This window comes from Pavona decussata, unplaced genomic scaffold, assembly GCF_977016875.1.
Source record: "Pavona decussata unplaced genomic scaffold, jaPavDecu1.1 SCAFFOLD_125, whole genome shotgun sequence".
In the NCBI taxonomy this organism is placed as follows: domain Eukaryota; kingdom Metazoa; phylum Cnidaria; class Anthozoa; order Scleractinia; family Agariciidae; genus Pavona; species Pavona decussata.
The window spans coordinates 25,262-42,019 of record NW_028145539.1 but is presented as its reverse complement, the minus strand read 5'-3'; the positions used below and the strand labels follow the sequence as shown (position 1 = coordinate 42,019).

At 37.9% G+C, this 16,758-nt stretch overlaps 1 pseudogene across 1 annotated transcript; it reads left to right on the top strand.

Annotated features, from left to right (window-relative positions):
* Nucleotides 1-12,935: 12,935 nt before the first annotated feature.
* Nucleotides 12,936-15,866, top strand: LOC146469226 (uncharacterized; annotated as a pseudogene). Its single transcript, XR_014867269.1, has 5 exons — nt 12,936-13,347; nt 14,032-14,650; nt 14,698-14,816; nt 14,938-14,961; nt 15,546-15,866. The product of XR_014867269.1 is annotated as an uncharacterized LOC146469226 (transcript).
* The last annotated feature ends 892 nt before the right edge of the window (nt 15,867-16,758 follow it).

Below are 16,758 nucleotides of genomic sequence, written 5' to 3'. Positions count from 1 at the left end.
TAACGACGAAATCTATTCCCGTGAATTCACATAGCAAACTTGAAACGAAACCTTGCAACATCTACAATAATCGTTTAGATTTTCTGCTTTCGTTTTTCTCGCTAAACAGGCCTTCCTTGGAGTAGCTCTGTCAGCAACGCTTGTTCCCTGCGCAGCCAGCAGGCAAGTCAGCCGGAAATTTACCCTTCCCGTGTTTGTTTACGCTTCCTATTGTTTCCACTTTGCGTTGATTGGCCATACTTTGACAGCTAGGACAGCAGGAAACCGTGGGAAGTATTGGGGACGGCATTCAAACTCCTGAAACATGGGTGCAAGCTCTCGCTCCTTGTCTTCCCCCCTCCCCCCACCTTTTGGATTTTAGGAGTCGTATTACCCTCCTAATAAGACTCCCCTTAAAACGTGGGAGGCGACGAAACGTACTTTTGATTAAATTCGACGAGCTCCACGTATAAAGTCGCCTCGTGCATCGCTGGCTTAAAAGGTACATTTGGTAGAAAGCGTGTTGTTAAGCCTGTTGTTCATTAAATTGTAAATGTCAACAGCTGGAAAAAAAAAAAGACCGAGCATTTTCCGGTCGACGAACTGAGCATTACCCGAGGCCGCTCAAAACCTTTACAAGCTCCATGAACAACGGTTAAATCGTAATTGGGTTTAAACGACTTTACTACAATTCCACCATTGGCTTTGTAATACACCTTCATTTATAACACGATCTTGCATGAAAATGGTCGTTTACAGAAATGGTTAACGCTTTTTTATATTCAAGTTAGTTGCTCATTTATTGACATTAAAAGTAATTATAATTTACAGTATATTTACATCACATTTATCTTAACCTTCAAAGGGTTAAACAAAATCATTTACGCGTAGTTTTACGCCTTTATCTTGACTAAAACTGTCCTAGATGTTCTTTTTTCCTTCGTTCCAGTAAAATGGAGAAGACGTCAAGTGGTTTGAAAATGTCTTCGTACAGCAAGCGACACTGTTCCTCGCTCAGCTCGTTAGCTGCGCTGGTTAGTTGTATTCCGCGGGCGGAAATAATCTGGGCATATTTGTTAATACATGGCACACTCACCATACGTTGTCGTTGCTGTTGTGCATTTCCAAATGTACGTTGTTCCCCCTCAGATTTAAATCTTCGGGGCTTAAATACTCCTCCATCTTCTTGGACCTCAGATGGCTGTTTACGTACGTCTGGAAAGATGAAAACTTCCGGCTGAACATCACGCCCTTTATTGAAGCACAACTGGTTGGTCTTCTGCGGCAGTCCTGTGTCCTGTAAAGGCACTTTGGTGATGTCCGATGGAATGCTGATCGGTCCTAGGAGCGCTTCGACAACATTTGAGCTCAATTCATCTGTCTTTGAGGGTAATTCTTTAATCTCTTGGGACAATTTTCCTGCCTCAGAAGAACAGAACTTCTCAGGATCTGGTGATGGTATGCAATTTTTTGAAGGCAATTTCTTGGTTTCTGGAAACCCTGCTTCAACCTTTGGAGACAGAGCACAAAACGACGGGGAACTTATTTCCTTTACCTCAGTCTTTGGAGCCAATTTTCCAACTCTAGCCAACAGCTTGCAGAATTTCTTCTTGAAGTACTTGCTTATGCTTTTTTTACTATCTGTTCTGGGACTGTTGTCCTTCGGCGACACTCTGTTTTCACTGTGATCCAGCTTGGCGGCCATGCAACTGGTTGGTTCGTCGGGTACAGGTCAACTGAAGGCCAGTTTTACACTGTTCTAGCTATAAAGTACAATGACACGGGAATGCATGATTGCATTTTCTTTATATACGTTACAAAGACTGTTGTTTGCTACATTTTTGTTTATTGCAATCAGTCATAATGAAATTAGTGGGTAAAAATAAATAATTTCAAATAGTGATAATGTAATTACGGGGGAAAATGGGACAATGTAAGCTATTAGCCCAGGCTGAATAAACAAACTAAAATTAATTCAATAATATTTCGAGAGAAAGGGATATTACAGCCCGAAAAAATAAAAAAAATACCAGAATATTTTTGCTAGAACTGGAAAAGAAAGAGACAAAACGGGCAACAAACAAAGGAACCCAGTACCCATTAAATGACGAGAATAAAATTCGCTTACCAAACTAGCAAAGGAAATTATAATTTAATTAACGGGATAAAATATGATACCCAATACTAACGGAAGACACAAACAAACAAATGACTTGAGAAACTGAAACGTAAAAATAAAAATATTTGGTCAACAAAAAACAACTAAGAAAATAAGAGAAAAATTAAAACTTAATTCAATAATAATTCGAGAGAAAGGGATATTACAGCCCGAAAATATAAAAAAAAATACCAGAATATATTTGTTAGAACTGGAAAAGAAGGAGATAAAACGAGCAACAAAACAAAGAAACCCAGTACACATTAAATGACGAGATTAAAATTTACTTACCAAACTAGCAAAGGAAATCATAATTTAATAAACGGGATAAATGTGATACCCAAATACGAACGGAAGACACAAACAAACAAATGACTTGAGAAACTGAAACGTAAAAATAAAAATATTTGGTCAACAAAAAACAACTAAGAAAATAAGAGAAAAATTAAAACTTAATTCAATAATAATTCGAGAGAAAGGGATATTACAGCCCGAAAATATAAAGAAAAATACCAGAATATATTTGTTAGAACTGGAAAAGAAGGAGATAAAACGAGCAACAAAACAAAGAAACCCAGTACACATTAAATGACGAGGTTAAAATTTACTTACCAAACTAGCAAAGGAAATCATAATTTAATAAACGGGATAAATGTGATACCCAAATACGAACGGAAGAAACAAACAAACAAACAAACAAATGACTTGAGAAACTGAAACGTAAAAATAAAAATATTTGGTCAACAAAAAACAACTAAGAAAATAAAAGGAAAGAAAGAAATTAACTAAATTGCAATTTTGGGCAACTTGATTGGTCCTCTATTCAAGGTATATGACGCAATATACCATCACTACCTTATTCGGACAGCTGGCGTTTTCAAAAGAAATAGGAAAGTTGTACTTTTCTTGTGTTTGTATCCATTATTTCTCAGGTAAGTCGCACATTGTGCTGTGGATGATTAAACTTGAAACAATCGTCAACTCCGTCTGGTCGCGACACGTTACTACAACATTGGTTTCATGAAAACAATGCCATTAGTGCTATGAAAGGAATAACATGTAATTGTAAGGATACAAACAAATTAAAATTTAAATCAAGGAGAAAAAAATAACACTCGAAACAAACAAATTGTAATGTGATCATAAAAGAAAAAAATTACCCCCCCTCCCCCCCCAAAAAAATCTGAAATTGTAATTTAATTAAAGGGAGATGTCATAGTTAAAGTAATAGGCAAACAAACAAATCCTAGTGCAATTTCAGGGGATTAAATGTAATTCTCCCAAAAAATTGTTTTGCCCAAAAAACAAATAGAAAACAAACAAACAATGAAATTATGTAATTAAAAGTATGAAATGAAAGAAAGACAAGAAAGCAAACATCCAAAACAAACACATTACAAGGTAATTCAAGGACAACCAAAAAACAAACAAATCAAAGATTTCACGGCAAGTACATAAAAGGTGGACTTCGTTCACCGTCAAATACGAGACAAGTCACTGAATAGTTTTTTTTGGCGAAATAGCCTTTGTTTTTTAGAAAAAAGTACATGAGTTGACATCTTCAAAGTAACTCAACCATTTTGAAATTGAGATTAACTATCTTACATGAACAAAGGAAAAATACCAGTTCAGAGCCCACAGCTATCATGTGCTGTTCTAAATAAACAGTACACATTTGTTTGGCAATGATAAGGAGTCAAAATCAGTTTTTTTTTCGACAGATTTCAAGTAAGCATGGACAAAACTCAAGTTACCCGTATGCACCTTTCTGCATAATACAGCATTAGAACGAAAATGTATCAAGCCTTGCGCGTTAGAGGCACGGCATGTGAACTGGGACAAAGCAGTTTTACTATATACTAAAACAGTGGAAAGCTTTGTTGGCGCGCTCTGATCGCCTACTGAACTGGGATAGTAAGTGCTATTCACCTCCAAGAAACTCGCGAAGCTCGCTTAAATTTACGAAAAAAATGGCTTCCCGATTTGCTACCGTAACAAACGCAGAAAATTTACAAATAAACGAAGAAGCTGTTCCCGCTAACACGAAGAAGGCGACGGAATTAGGTTAAGCAGTTTTCACAGGTTATTTTTTAACCCCAAATCTTTTATCGATGAACCCGATCAAAACGTTTTTATTTACAAATGCAAATTAATCTTGCGTAACTAATTTTATCTCACATGTTCATACATAAAACAAAGTTAAGTGATATTTTTTTACTGAATAGTTTCAAATGCAGTAAAATTTTACAACTCCTTTTGAAGAAATATCCCCGCCATGTCTTCAAAAGTTTTATTTGTCAACAAGAAAATGTGACGCCAGTTTCCACAACAGAAAATCGCTTATCGCCGTACGAGCTGCGCTAGATCGACACTTGAAAATTCCTTCGTTTTCCAAACCACTTTCCACTGCTGACGACAGCCATTTCAAAAATCCCTCAGTAATTGAAAACCCTCGGCAAGAGTGGCCAAATAGCTCCCACTGTGCACAAGCAACCCCTGACAAAAGTAAGTCGTTACGAAACTTTCTTTTTAATGCAAAGTACAAACATTTACAACATTTTCTAATTATATTATCGACCAACACTATCAACAGTTTCGAAACTTTATGAAGAAGGCGAGTTCGTTAATATCGATTCACTATGTATGGTACTGCTCGAGTGTACTTTGCCACAACGCGTTCGAAAACATGCATGACTTCAAGACGGCTGGAATCAATCAGAGCGACCACTGTGACGGTTTTGTCTGCTGCAAAAGTCGAAAATCGACATATCAGACATCATAATACACCCGTTAATTTTCGCGCGATTTTATTGGCTACTTTACGTCACGTGTGCAAATTCACAGGACAATTATCACGCAATAACCCCCGCCTGCGTCGATATCTGCCCTTCTATTATTTCCACTGAAAAGAAACAAATCCAGCGGAAAAAAGCCAGCTCAAGAGTTTCACGTTTACATCTTTATTATTTTACCTTCAAGAAAACCAAACTCGTTTTGCAGATGTCCAGTCATGTTTACATCAAAAAGCTGGTCGCAAATGCTGTTCCGGAAAGTACAAAAATGTCAACAAAACATGCTGTAAACGTCTTTGAAGGTGTAGAAAGTTACGAGTAGACTTTCAGATTTAGTCCTACGCAAACTGAGCCAGTTTGTCAAATTTTGGTCCAATCTCTCAGCCGCGGACATTATCAGCTGACATACCAGCCCCCTGATGGGGTTTATTTACTAAATAACCGGCCATCGAAATGAAGCCAGCATCCAGAGTTACTGCAACACTCAGACATTCGAGCAATTCAAACACTGTCCAACTGGGAGCTGGTAATATTGTGGGTTCGTCATATACCCGTGAAGGATGAATAAATGAACGTAAATATATGAAACATATTTTTTGAACTGCGGATGAAAGATCGAATAGAAGAAAGATCCTCGTAGTTAGTACGCAACTTACGAAGTTGCGAAAAAAAAAAAGCCTGAAAAAAAAAGATTCAGGCGTGAAAGGGATTCGAAACCATGACCTATGCGACGCCGGTGTAGTGCTCTACCAACCGAGCTATCAAGCCAACTGGGAGCTGGTCATATTGTGAGTTCGTAATATACCCGTGACTGCTGGTTCGCGGATCGGTAAATATCCACCACTAGCCACCTCCGCTTCGGTGAATTGTTGTTAAATGTAGTTTAAAAACACTGACATTGAGGTACAACCCGTATAGCTCGGCATACACTAGGTGACATGTTGTGGGGACATGCTCCCTTGTGTGCTCTGTATGGGAGTCGATAGCTACAGAAGGCTCATGGGATAATAAATAACGCGTTTTTATTGGTTCATTTCTAGTTTGTACAAGTGTCAGTTTGCAAGAGCAGTGGACGCGATGGAACATGAAAGCGTGGGTCGTTCTGTCCACGCTTCATGACGCACAAGTTTAAACATGTTGAATTTCATGACAAAAACAACAGTTTTTCATGAAAACAGTACATACACACTAGGCAAACAGTCCCTGTGACCGCGAACGCTTGTTAATTAGCATCAACGTCGTCCGTTGAGACAGCCGAACAAACTGACTGCTGGATTTGAACTATTTGAATGCACGCTTCAATTTAGTTAAGTACAAATTAATATTATAATCGTTCGTCATAGAAGTGTTTTTTTCGGAGCAGTTGTTTGGTAGGGCTCGGACTTGAAACAGTGCATTTAGTTGTTACGGTTTCGTTTCGTTATTCGAAATAGTTATAATTTTGTCTTCTTGAAACACAAACTGGTCCTTTGAGCCGGATAAACAACAATTGATTCTTCTAATGGAGGCGAAAGATGGAGTCGCTTACGTTTCACGAATGGCTGGGGAAATCGACAGCGGGGATGACATTGAATCACGGACCACGGCAAATTGAATATCTTCTTCAAAGAAGGGCAGCATTTAAAGGATTTGTTGCAAAAAATTGAACAAAAGCCAAAGGTATTATTAGCAAGAACAGCAGTACAATGGTGCAACAATACGTAAAGGAAGGACCACCGCTGAGCACCATGGAGTAAACAAAGTGCCTCGCTGAGCTCCGCATTGGAAGAAGCTGTTTTCCTTTTATAAATCGACCAGAGCGGTTTTGTTTATTTATCTATGCTACAAGTCAGATAAAGGTTTTCGGTTCGGCAAAAGATTGGCGTCGTCACGAAGTCTTGAACGAGAAAATAAGCCGAAAAAAGATACGAAGGAAGGTGGCAAACCTCAGCGAATGTCGGGCGCTATACTTGAAGAGCTAAAATTAATGAGAAACGATCTCACAAGCCAAATAAAGGAACTGAGTGACAACCAGAAAGGTTTTTTCAACGAAATACAAACGAAAGACTACCAAAAGTTGAAAGTATTATAACTAAAGTAGACGAAATAGACAGTTTGAAGTCCAAACAACAGGCACTCGTAGCAGATGTTAATAGCTTGAAGAACTCTCTCAACTTTGTGAATGCTAACACTAAGGAGATGGACAACCTTCGCAAAAGCAACGACGAACTTAAGAAAAAGCTGAAGCATTTGGAGCGATACTCGAGAGAATTTAATTTTCGCGTCCTGGGGGTTAGTAAAGAGGATGGCGATAATTTTTGGATTGCATTACGGAGGGTCCTGAAGGGGTAAAATGGGAACTGGGATTGGCCTGTTTTTGCCCTGGGAAAATAGGATTTAGGTCACTGGGAATGGGAAAAAAATGTCAAAAATGGGAATGGGATAAATATTTTGTAAACATGACCAGTCGATACATCACTTTTTTCCTGGGGTTAAGAAAAGTCAAAAAAAGTGTTCAAGCACCTTGTCCGTGGCAATTTTTAGCATGTTTAGCCAGCGTCCGTACGTTTTATTTCACCCGATCGATTTGCGGTCAACGATATTTATGTACAGTGGTGCATGTAAAGCCAAAAGTCTACAGAGCATGCGTATTTCTATAATACAAACAACATGATGGGAGCGACGGCGGGAGCAAAGTTGTCGTGCAAGACTCGCACTGTTGTCTAGGAAGTTACGTACTTTTCTACTCAAATTGTGGTTATCACACACCGAAAAATGTAAACTGGAATTACCATTGGATTGTTCAACAACCCAGATGGAGAAGAATATTCGTAGAATGTGTGGCATAGAGGAATCAAGTAGACGAAGAGGATTTGCAGATTTTCCTATCGAAGTGTTTTACACTGTACAAGAGTGACAGGCCTGCACGACTCCCTAGCGCATATTTAGCCTTTTTTTGTAATTTGGCTCTCACGCGTATACCTTTGATTGACCGCCCTCTTTTGTAACATATGAGGTGCAGGTCTTTGTAGATTTCTTTGAGCAATTGTAGTTGCTCTATTAAATGCCAGTCCTTCATGAAGATTTGTTTGAAGTTTGGCACTGCTGGGTGGTATTGTGTAACGAAAGGGAAGATTCGTTTGTTCTCCTTTGGTTTTTGAAGGAGTGCCACTTTCCTGTTTTCAAACTGCACTTCTAAGAGGGTCCTTTGAACAAGGTTCTTTGGATAACCTCTTTCCCGTAGGCGTGTTTTAAGATTTTGAATTTGCCCTTCAGATATTTTTTTTTTAGAAGAGTTTGTTCTGAGAAGTCCCAGAGACTCGTGAATGTTTCATAATAGCTTGAATTCTGGATAATATTGAATACAAGACTTTGTCAGCAAGTCAATCTTTATTAATATCCACAACAAAACTTACAATCTCTGTATACAACAATATGAGATATATGGCTTAAGTATTCAAAGAAAAACTGAGGCCAGGAAGAAGTACTCATCCCATATGCGTATATTCCAATTGTAAATTGTGTATATATTATATATTATAAATATGTGTATTATAAATATGTGTATATTCTAATTGAAAAAAAAAAAAAAAATAAGTAGTGAGGGGGGGGGGGGATGTTTTTGTCCTCTTTTTCGCGGGGGAATCTCATTAATACGCGGGGGAATAAATTAACGCGGATGACGTCACCGCCTATTGTCTTGATCACTCATTATAGGATGACGTCATATTTTTTTTTAGCCTTACCAACAGGTTATGAACTGGTTTGACAGGTTTATCAATGATGTCATGCTCTATTTTTAACTTATGGCAGTCATGGGCGAAATTACCGGTTTGACAGGTTTTTGAAGTTATTTTTGGATACATGATGTCATATAGTACATACATAAATACTTTATTGTATAGCTCCTCTTTGGAGGCCCTTCCGCCATACGTGAAAATAAAAATAAAATAATTAAAACTATTTACATTTGGATGGTAACATAGAGAGAAAGAAAAAAAAACGATAATGAAAAAACTATGAATTGAAAAGATTCTTAAAAAAGTCTCTTTTTCAAAACGCTAAGACTTGCCGTGTCTCTGAAATGCTTCGATAAATTATTGTAGACTTTTGCTCCACGGAAGGCAAAAGCCCTTTGGCCACTCGCAAGCTCCAGGATCTACAATTTCTAAGCTAAAGAATCTGCATTCGAAAGTCTTTTTAGAAAAAACAAAACACAAATATGCGCGACACCCATGCGTGTGCCTGAGTAAAATAAAGACACATAACGACGAATGGCCCGTTTGTCTCCTTTTGGCCGTTTTGGCGTGGTTTTGGTCTTTCAGGCCTGGTTATGGCCTTTCTGGCCTGTGTTTGGCCTTTTCTGACACGCTATATAACCTGACTTTTCCCGAAAACTCGGAAGTAATGAAAAGTATTTGTCGTGTGTGTTTCTCGCCTAAACTAACTAAGCACCTTTCCCGCTTAATGACTAAAAAAGATTCGTTTCAGGTTGAGCTTTGTTGAGGATTAAAGAGTTAATACAGTCTTTTGTTGGCTTTGTTTATTACAGCGCTCGGACTAAGAATGTTCCGGTTCATAAATTCCTTGCTCCTAAATTGTGCGTGTTAAAACACACACACGCAGAGATTTCACAATGTGTATATCTTAATAAAGTCGATTATGTTTGATGTTAATGACTGTCCACCTTTACTTACGTTAACAAGGGTCAATGCGCTTTTGGTTTCAGATCAGAGATATAAGCTCTTGTGCAACCTCCCTTCACGGTCCGTTAGCCACTAATTATGCAGAAGCAGTGACTTAAACCAAAAGCTAAATTTGCATTAAAACTCTACGGAAAAAGCCAATTAACTTATCATAAACAATAGACAGCTTAAGTTGGTAGAAATAATCAATTAAGGTGGCCGAATACAGTTTTTTGGTGTACAGATGTTAGAAGACGTTATTTGGAAACTATGTATTTCTGGACGCCCAAAATTGGTATGGTGTAAGACCAACTAACAAAGAATGTATTTTCGTACGTCTTGTTGAGCTAGGTATCGTTTCCATGGCAACGCAGCGAACTATTAAACGTCCATAAATAGTAGGTTTCCTTTATTTTCAGAAAATGTACTCATTAGATTTTTTCCATTTTTTGTACCCAGAACAACTCACAAAACACTGACACAGTTGCACTATTTTGATGTAATTTTAACAGAGAGATCTCCTGTAAATATTGATTTTGCATTTTAATGTTTTGTGAAGATACCCTCTGTTAGATTTAGGTTTCTCTTTGTAGGTGAGTTACGCTTTTAGGGAACTATTGTCATGCCATATTTCAGGGAATTCTAATGAGCGGTTCCTTAGAAAACAGTTCATTTCCACGAAAACAACCAGTCGCAATTTTTTGGTCAAATGCGCATGCGTGGTTTTATTTGGGTTTCATGGCAAAGATGAAAAACATGTGAAAGGTCTTGGTGAATGTTTTTTTTGTTTGGAAAAAAAAGAAAAAGATTCCAGAAACGAGAAACTTAGTTATTTAGGATCCAAACTTAACGTTATTATCCATTTCATGTAATGATGACACAAACCATCGCAACAAAACAAAAGGCTTTTTGAAACGCAGTCTTCATGCGGACAACAAACTTTTCCCGATTTCCAAACATCTTAGTAAGTATTGGTGACTAAATGCTCAATATCACGTAACCTGATGATTCCGCAAGTGCCCGCCATTGTTTTGACATAAGTACGCACACCACTAGTTACAACAAAATTTAAAAAATGCCTCCCCCGAATCGCAGCCATATTGGGCGTGGCTTCTGGCAGAGGCTCCCGCCGTCGCCTTCCACGGAATTTTACGCCTCCACTCACTTTTCTCAGCGGAGCCTCTGCGGAGGAGAGAGGGGTCTGGCTGGTGTAAGTAAAATTCACAAGACTTCGAAATAAGTAATAACCTAAGGAAAGGTACATGTAGTATTTAAGACAATAATTAGCTATTTGATTCTCTCTGTATTTATATCACACCCACTAGTGGGTTTAGTTACTTGTGGTGACAATGGATGTTGTTCATCTGTAATAGCTGGGGTACTTCTGAACCTAAAAGCTACAGAGGTGGTAAAAATTACTGCCGATGAACAGCTTCACATAATGTTTCGTTTTCATTCAGTTGAAATGGATGTGCAATCAGGGCTATCAATAAGGTGCAAGGCCATTTTTGAAATCCTGTAATCACACAACAACGTACATGAACTGAAACAATTTCACACCACAATGCCAACCCACATTGGGTGTAACAACACAACAACAACACAACACAAGCACTAAGAGTATGTCTTTGGTGTGTAATTCACATGGAATACACCCTGGAAGCAAATAACAAACCACTTCAAAATTCACCACAAAAGCAAGAATAAAGAATAGTTTGCTCACAGCACTGAAAGCATAATGGAGATGTAGGTGCAAGCAAAGTTATAGTGCTTTTAAAAACTTCTGAAGTACAGTAGAACCCCGCTAACTCGAAATCTGAAGGGAAACGAAAATCTGTTCGAGTTAGCGGGGTTGTTCGAGTTATAGGAGTTATAGGCGGAAACGTTTAATAATCATCAACGGTGCACTGCCCTTATAATGGTAGAGAAAAAGTGTTTGCCCTTCTGACTAATTTAAAAACGCCGATAGCATCCCCTCTTAAAACCTTTTGACTGGAGAAGGGGCATTAAAATCACTCTACGACGAGAGTGTCATATGAAGCTGACCTGCATTGATCAGCTTGAGAAACACCAGATCAAGGTGAATTCTTTTTTTCCTATCTTTTTTTACAATTAGGAATGCATAAGGAGGTCAAGACTTCCCTATACAGGTCAGGACTGACATATGAAATCCAAAGACATACCCCAAAATACTATCCTATGATTTATATTTACACTCAAGTGCATAAACAAATACCCTTTTAATTCCTATAATTCAATCTTATGTAATCTTAAACTAGACTAAGTACTTGTATGTTAGCAATAAAAGAAACGTCATCTGAAAAGATCAAACAGGCGGTTTCTATTTTTTGCGTAAAAGCCTAATTGTCCTATTTTAGAAGATAAAGATCAGGCAAAATCCCAGCCTTGCCCCACCAATAGTGAAAGAAACACCACTGGGGTTAGTTCAAAGCAAGTACCTAGGTCTGCTGACCTTCTAAATGCAGAGGTAAGCACTACTACATTTTGTACTAACAATAAATTTCCTGATTCATATATGCTGATTATGATTGATTCATATATGACATTATGATTGTATTATTCATGCACTTAGTGAGTAGAAAACAATGCTTTCACTATTGTAATAATTGACCATAAACACTTGATCTATGAAAGATTATTGTCTCAAATTCATGCATAAATTGATGACCCTGCTATATTTATAACCACCAAAATGCTTTCATAGTTATTGAAAACCCACATAATAACCCATGCATTTCTTATGTAACAGTGATACAAGGGTTTAATTTAATATATTGAATTTAATTTCCTGGACTTTTAAAAACTAACTGGTCAGCGGGTTAAGTTGCCAGAAAGGGGAAAGACACTCAAGTACGTGTCACTGACTAACCATGATCCTTTTTGCAGGACAAAGATAAGAACTTTGTCTCTTTCATGTATATTCAGTTTCCACTTCCCCTTATCCTTCAATTAAGCCATGTTCTTCTAATCAAGACGAGAAAACTAGTCACAAGGTACCACTAATGCCTTTAACAAAGAAACTGACTGTGGCAAGTTTGGAGAAAGCTGAATTAAAAAATCCTGGGGTAAATTTAAATAGGATTCTCTTTTAAGATTTTTTGTATTATTAGTTTATGACAGTAGCATTCACAGGCATCCTAAATACCCATAGATTAATGATATCATATTCTTGTCACTTATAAGACACAGCTGAGCAAAGCAGTGCACACCAGGTTCTACTCTTAATTCAAGACATTTCGTATGATTAAATATACTAAAATGCTTCCTTTTTATGTTTTCTTTTATTCTTTATTTACATTCACTTATATAGCTGAAGGAAAATGCATATGAGCCATCGAATTAGGATTAGATTTGGAAACTCTGGTGTGCCTTAAAAACCAAAATACCCAAAGAAATTGCCAAGGCAGTTATGCAGCTACCCAGTATAAAGCTGTGTGTCAAATAGGTTTTTAAGACGCAATAGATGAGCAGTGTCAAGATCTCTGCAAGAAAAAGAATAACCGCAGCAGAGAGTTTCTCATGGGAAGAAGTTCTGGAAGAAATGAGAGAAAGAGCCCCTGAAGTGCTAGACTTCATCTCAACTATTTCTATACCAATAAACAAGGAAAGGGCAGATCAAGTAACCCCTGAGTGTGTTACATGTGGCCTTATGATGCACACCAGGTGGAGGGAGCTGAGTCTCATACAAAAGGTCATGAATTTTATACTTGGCATTGGACGCTCAACCAGTAAGGTTAATGTCTTTGGCTCAGATCAATGAAAGATTAATTAATATAATATTAATTTACCCAATATAATTATTAGATATTAATTGATTTAGAAGCATTATATGATTGTAAAAAACAAGTGTTAGTTGGCAAACAATTTCTGACTGCATGAACTCCATTAGATTAATTAAAAATTTATTAGTCGTGACCAAAAGGGCTTATGCCTACATTGTTACATTTAAAACTGCATGTACCATTATGAACATGTGCTTTTCAGTATGAAAAGACCGAAAACATCAATATATATACATCATTGCATCTGTAAAAGTGTCACAAGTCAAAATTAGGTAGTAAATTAGTAAATTCAGGTTAAAAATTTTAATCTAGGTTGATTTTTAAATGTTCTTTGTCTCCAAGCCCTAATTCACATTGCAATGAATAATTAGTGCTAGGTCAGACAAAGGAAATAGAGAATCAACCTAGGTTTAAAAATTTTAACCTGAATTTAATTATGACCCGTAACATCTTAATTGTTACCGGGTATTTACTAATACAGTACATTTTTCGATCCCCCCCCTACCAAAAAAAAAGAATTTTTTTAGTTGTAGCTTTCAAATACCGGGTAACCAAAACATTAATTAATCTGCATGTAATTTGATCCCTGCAGGTTAAGTGTGATTGAAAACTGGTCATTCCTTTTTAATATTCAGACATTCGATCGATGCAATGCTCTTGGATTGGCACAATCCCAAATTTCCTATAGGAGGATGTTGGATGACCAGGGAGATGGTCTTGTGGAACTTATAAAAGAGATGGTGCAGGAGGGACAGGAGTTGCATATAACCTTTGACAATTTTGACTTCCTCATATTAACAAACATTGTCAAAGGTTATCAAAACTCTGATATGCACTGGATTACAGAATTTATCACATTTGATAGGATATCCAGTGCACATCTCAATGACAGTAGACCACTAATTCAGGACTTAAATGACTTTGATAACATTAATTATTTGTTATCAAAAATGAATTAGATGCTCAGAGGTGGAATTACATTGTACTGGTCAGTAGAGTGCTTGTGGATGTCTTTCCTTCCTTAAGTTCATTAAAAGGCATAGTGCCAAAGCACATCAGGCATCAGTATTCGGAAGAAATGGGCAAGCCATCAGAAATATTAGGATTACCCGTGGTGCCATTCAACCAAAACAAAGTTGGTGATGTATGCCAGTACTTAAGTTCGTTGACAAAATTCCTGGTCGAAGTATTTGATGATCCTGCTGCTAAGCCACACCAACTTCCTCCAAATGCTTCTGCAGATCAGGAGGCTGGGCATGCTTCTAAAGTCTGACAGAAGCAAAATATTCCTCTTATTATAGAGATCTGCTAGGACGAAAGAGAGTCACTGGGGCCAAAAAGACACGGTCTGGCTGTGACCATAGAACAGATTGTTTTGACCTCTTTATTGAGGTACCTGCAGTATGGCATTCCAAACAGTGTAAGTTTCATTCATTCTGTGTTTTCTTATTGATTGTATTTAGCACAATACAAGCTGTTACCATTATTCTGTACACTAAAACTAATGTCCACATAATTCGTTTATGTACACACCTCATTAGACTATGATTTAGAAGCCACCACAGGTACACTGTATAGCCAGTCTTCTTGAGAAATGTTATTCAAAATTATTGATTGAAATTGTAAGAATTTTCAGGTACCGGTACCTGTATGTTGTTAGAAATAGATACTTGGTTGTCAATACAAGATTATTAGCTGAGTTTATTATCAATTTATTGAAGCGTTTCAATTAAGTTTAATAGCATGATTATACAACTGAAGACATGTAAATGAGGGATGGCACTTTTTTCTGCCTTTCCACTGCTTGTGCTATCCAATCAATTTTCAATATTTTTCATATCCCCACTGAAAAACTAAAATATTATTATTGAAAAATGAAAATACATGTAAAGTTAAGGGTGGTCGTATTGAGTGAGAGACCTCTTTTGACATTACAGTATACTTGAGAGCAACTTTACGACACCGCATCAGCAAGAGATGTTGGTACTCTGTATCTCTGCGCCAAAAGCTTGCCAAAAGAAATGTATCAACAGATGTCAAGAAAAATTACAAAGCGGCAGCTGAGTTTATGCATGAGGTCACCAAATCATACCTACGTGAAACTTTCATGGAGTGGGCCAGATTGGAAAGCTTGCAGAGCAAACCAGTTAACATCACAATTCCATCTTTGCATGCCTCGCGATGGGGGAAAGAAACTACAGTATGGCTGACACTATTGGGACATTTGTAGACGAGTACGTTCTTCCCGAGTTTGATGTAGAAAAAGTTTGGCGGCTTCAAACAAGAGCAAAAGGCTCAACAGCGAACATGAAACATGGCCCCTTCACTGTCTCCCAATGCTCTACAGATTTAACTTCCGTTTAAGAACCGAGGCATGCACAGAAGAACCGGAACCACAGAATTTCTTTGGTTGAGAATTGATGTCCCCAGAGTCTTCCCGGCGTTGCCCTGCTGACTAAAAAGCCTGAAGACTCTGGGTACCAGATTGACGACGTCCCAATCTCGATCCCAGAGCCCACGTGTCTTTTGGTCAGTGCCAAAACACGGAGCTCTGGAAGAATCAATTTCCGGAACGATTTTGATTGGCTACTCGATTTATCAAACTACTCATGCATAAACTACTCTAAGTAAAATTGCTTGTAAACAAAATCAGAACAGCTGAGCGCGAATTTACAAATATGGTGAAAAAAAAACTTCAACTAAACTTGTAAACACAAAGATTTGTCGCTGCTGTTGTAATCCCTTGAGTTCTAATGATTGCCCCATTTCACTTTTCGGCCAAAAAACCCAGAGAGAAGCGATTATGGAAGGATACAATGAAATTACTGGGCTCAAAGGGAATGAAAATGACGGATTGTCACAGTTTGTATGCCGGTCTTGTGCTCGGAAAATTGCAACATTTAAAGAATTCAGAACTCTCTGCAGAGAGTCCAATGGTAAACAGAGAACCCACCATTCAGAATCAGCGAATACGGGGAGGGAGAGGGAGCTTGAAGAAAGCCCATCAGGTCCCACGGTATCGCCTTCAGTAGCACACACAAGCAAGAAAACCCGACCAGACCATGTAGCAAAGCCACCTGTCAAGATTCTCCTGGCTTGCCGGTGTCAGTTGGCGAGCTTTTGCACTACTGGTCTCATACCTATAGCACCCAATAGTCAGGAGGCACAGCTTCAAAATGTGCTTATTTTTCATTGTCGCTAAACATTTTGAGTAGAAGCAGGAAACATAGCTTAGAATTTTCGTCTTGTCGCCCTGATTAAGAATATCGCTGTTTCCAGTCTGAAATCTCAGGAGTTTTGCCTTTAAGAGGTTCCCCTTTCAGGTCCTCCCTCATGCAACATGAGAACGAGGCTGAAAGTGG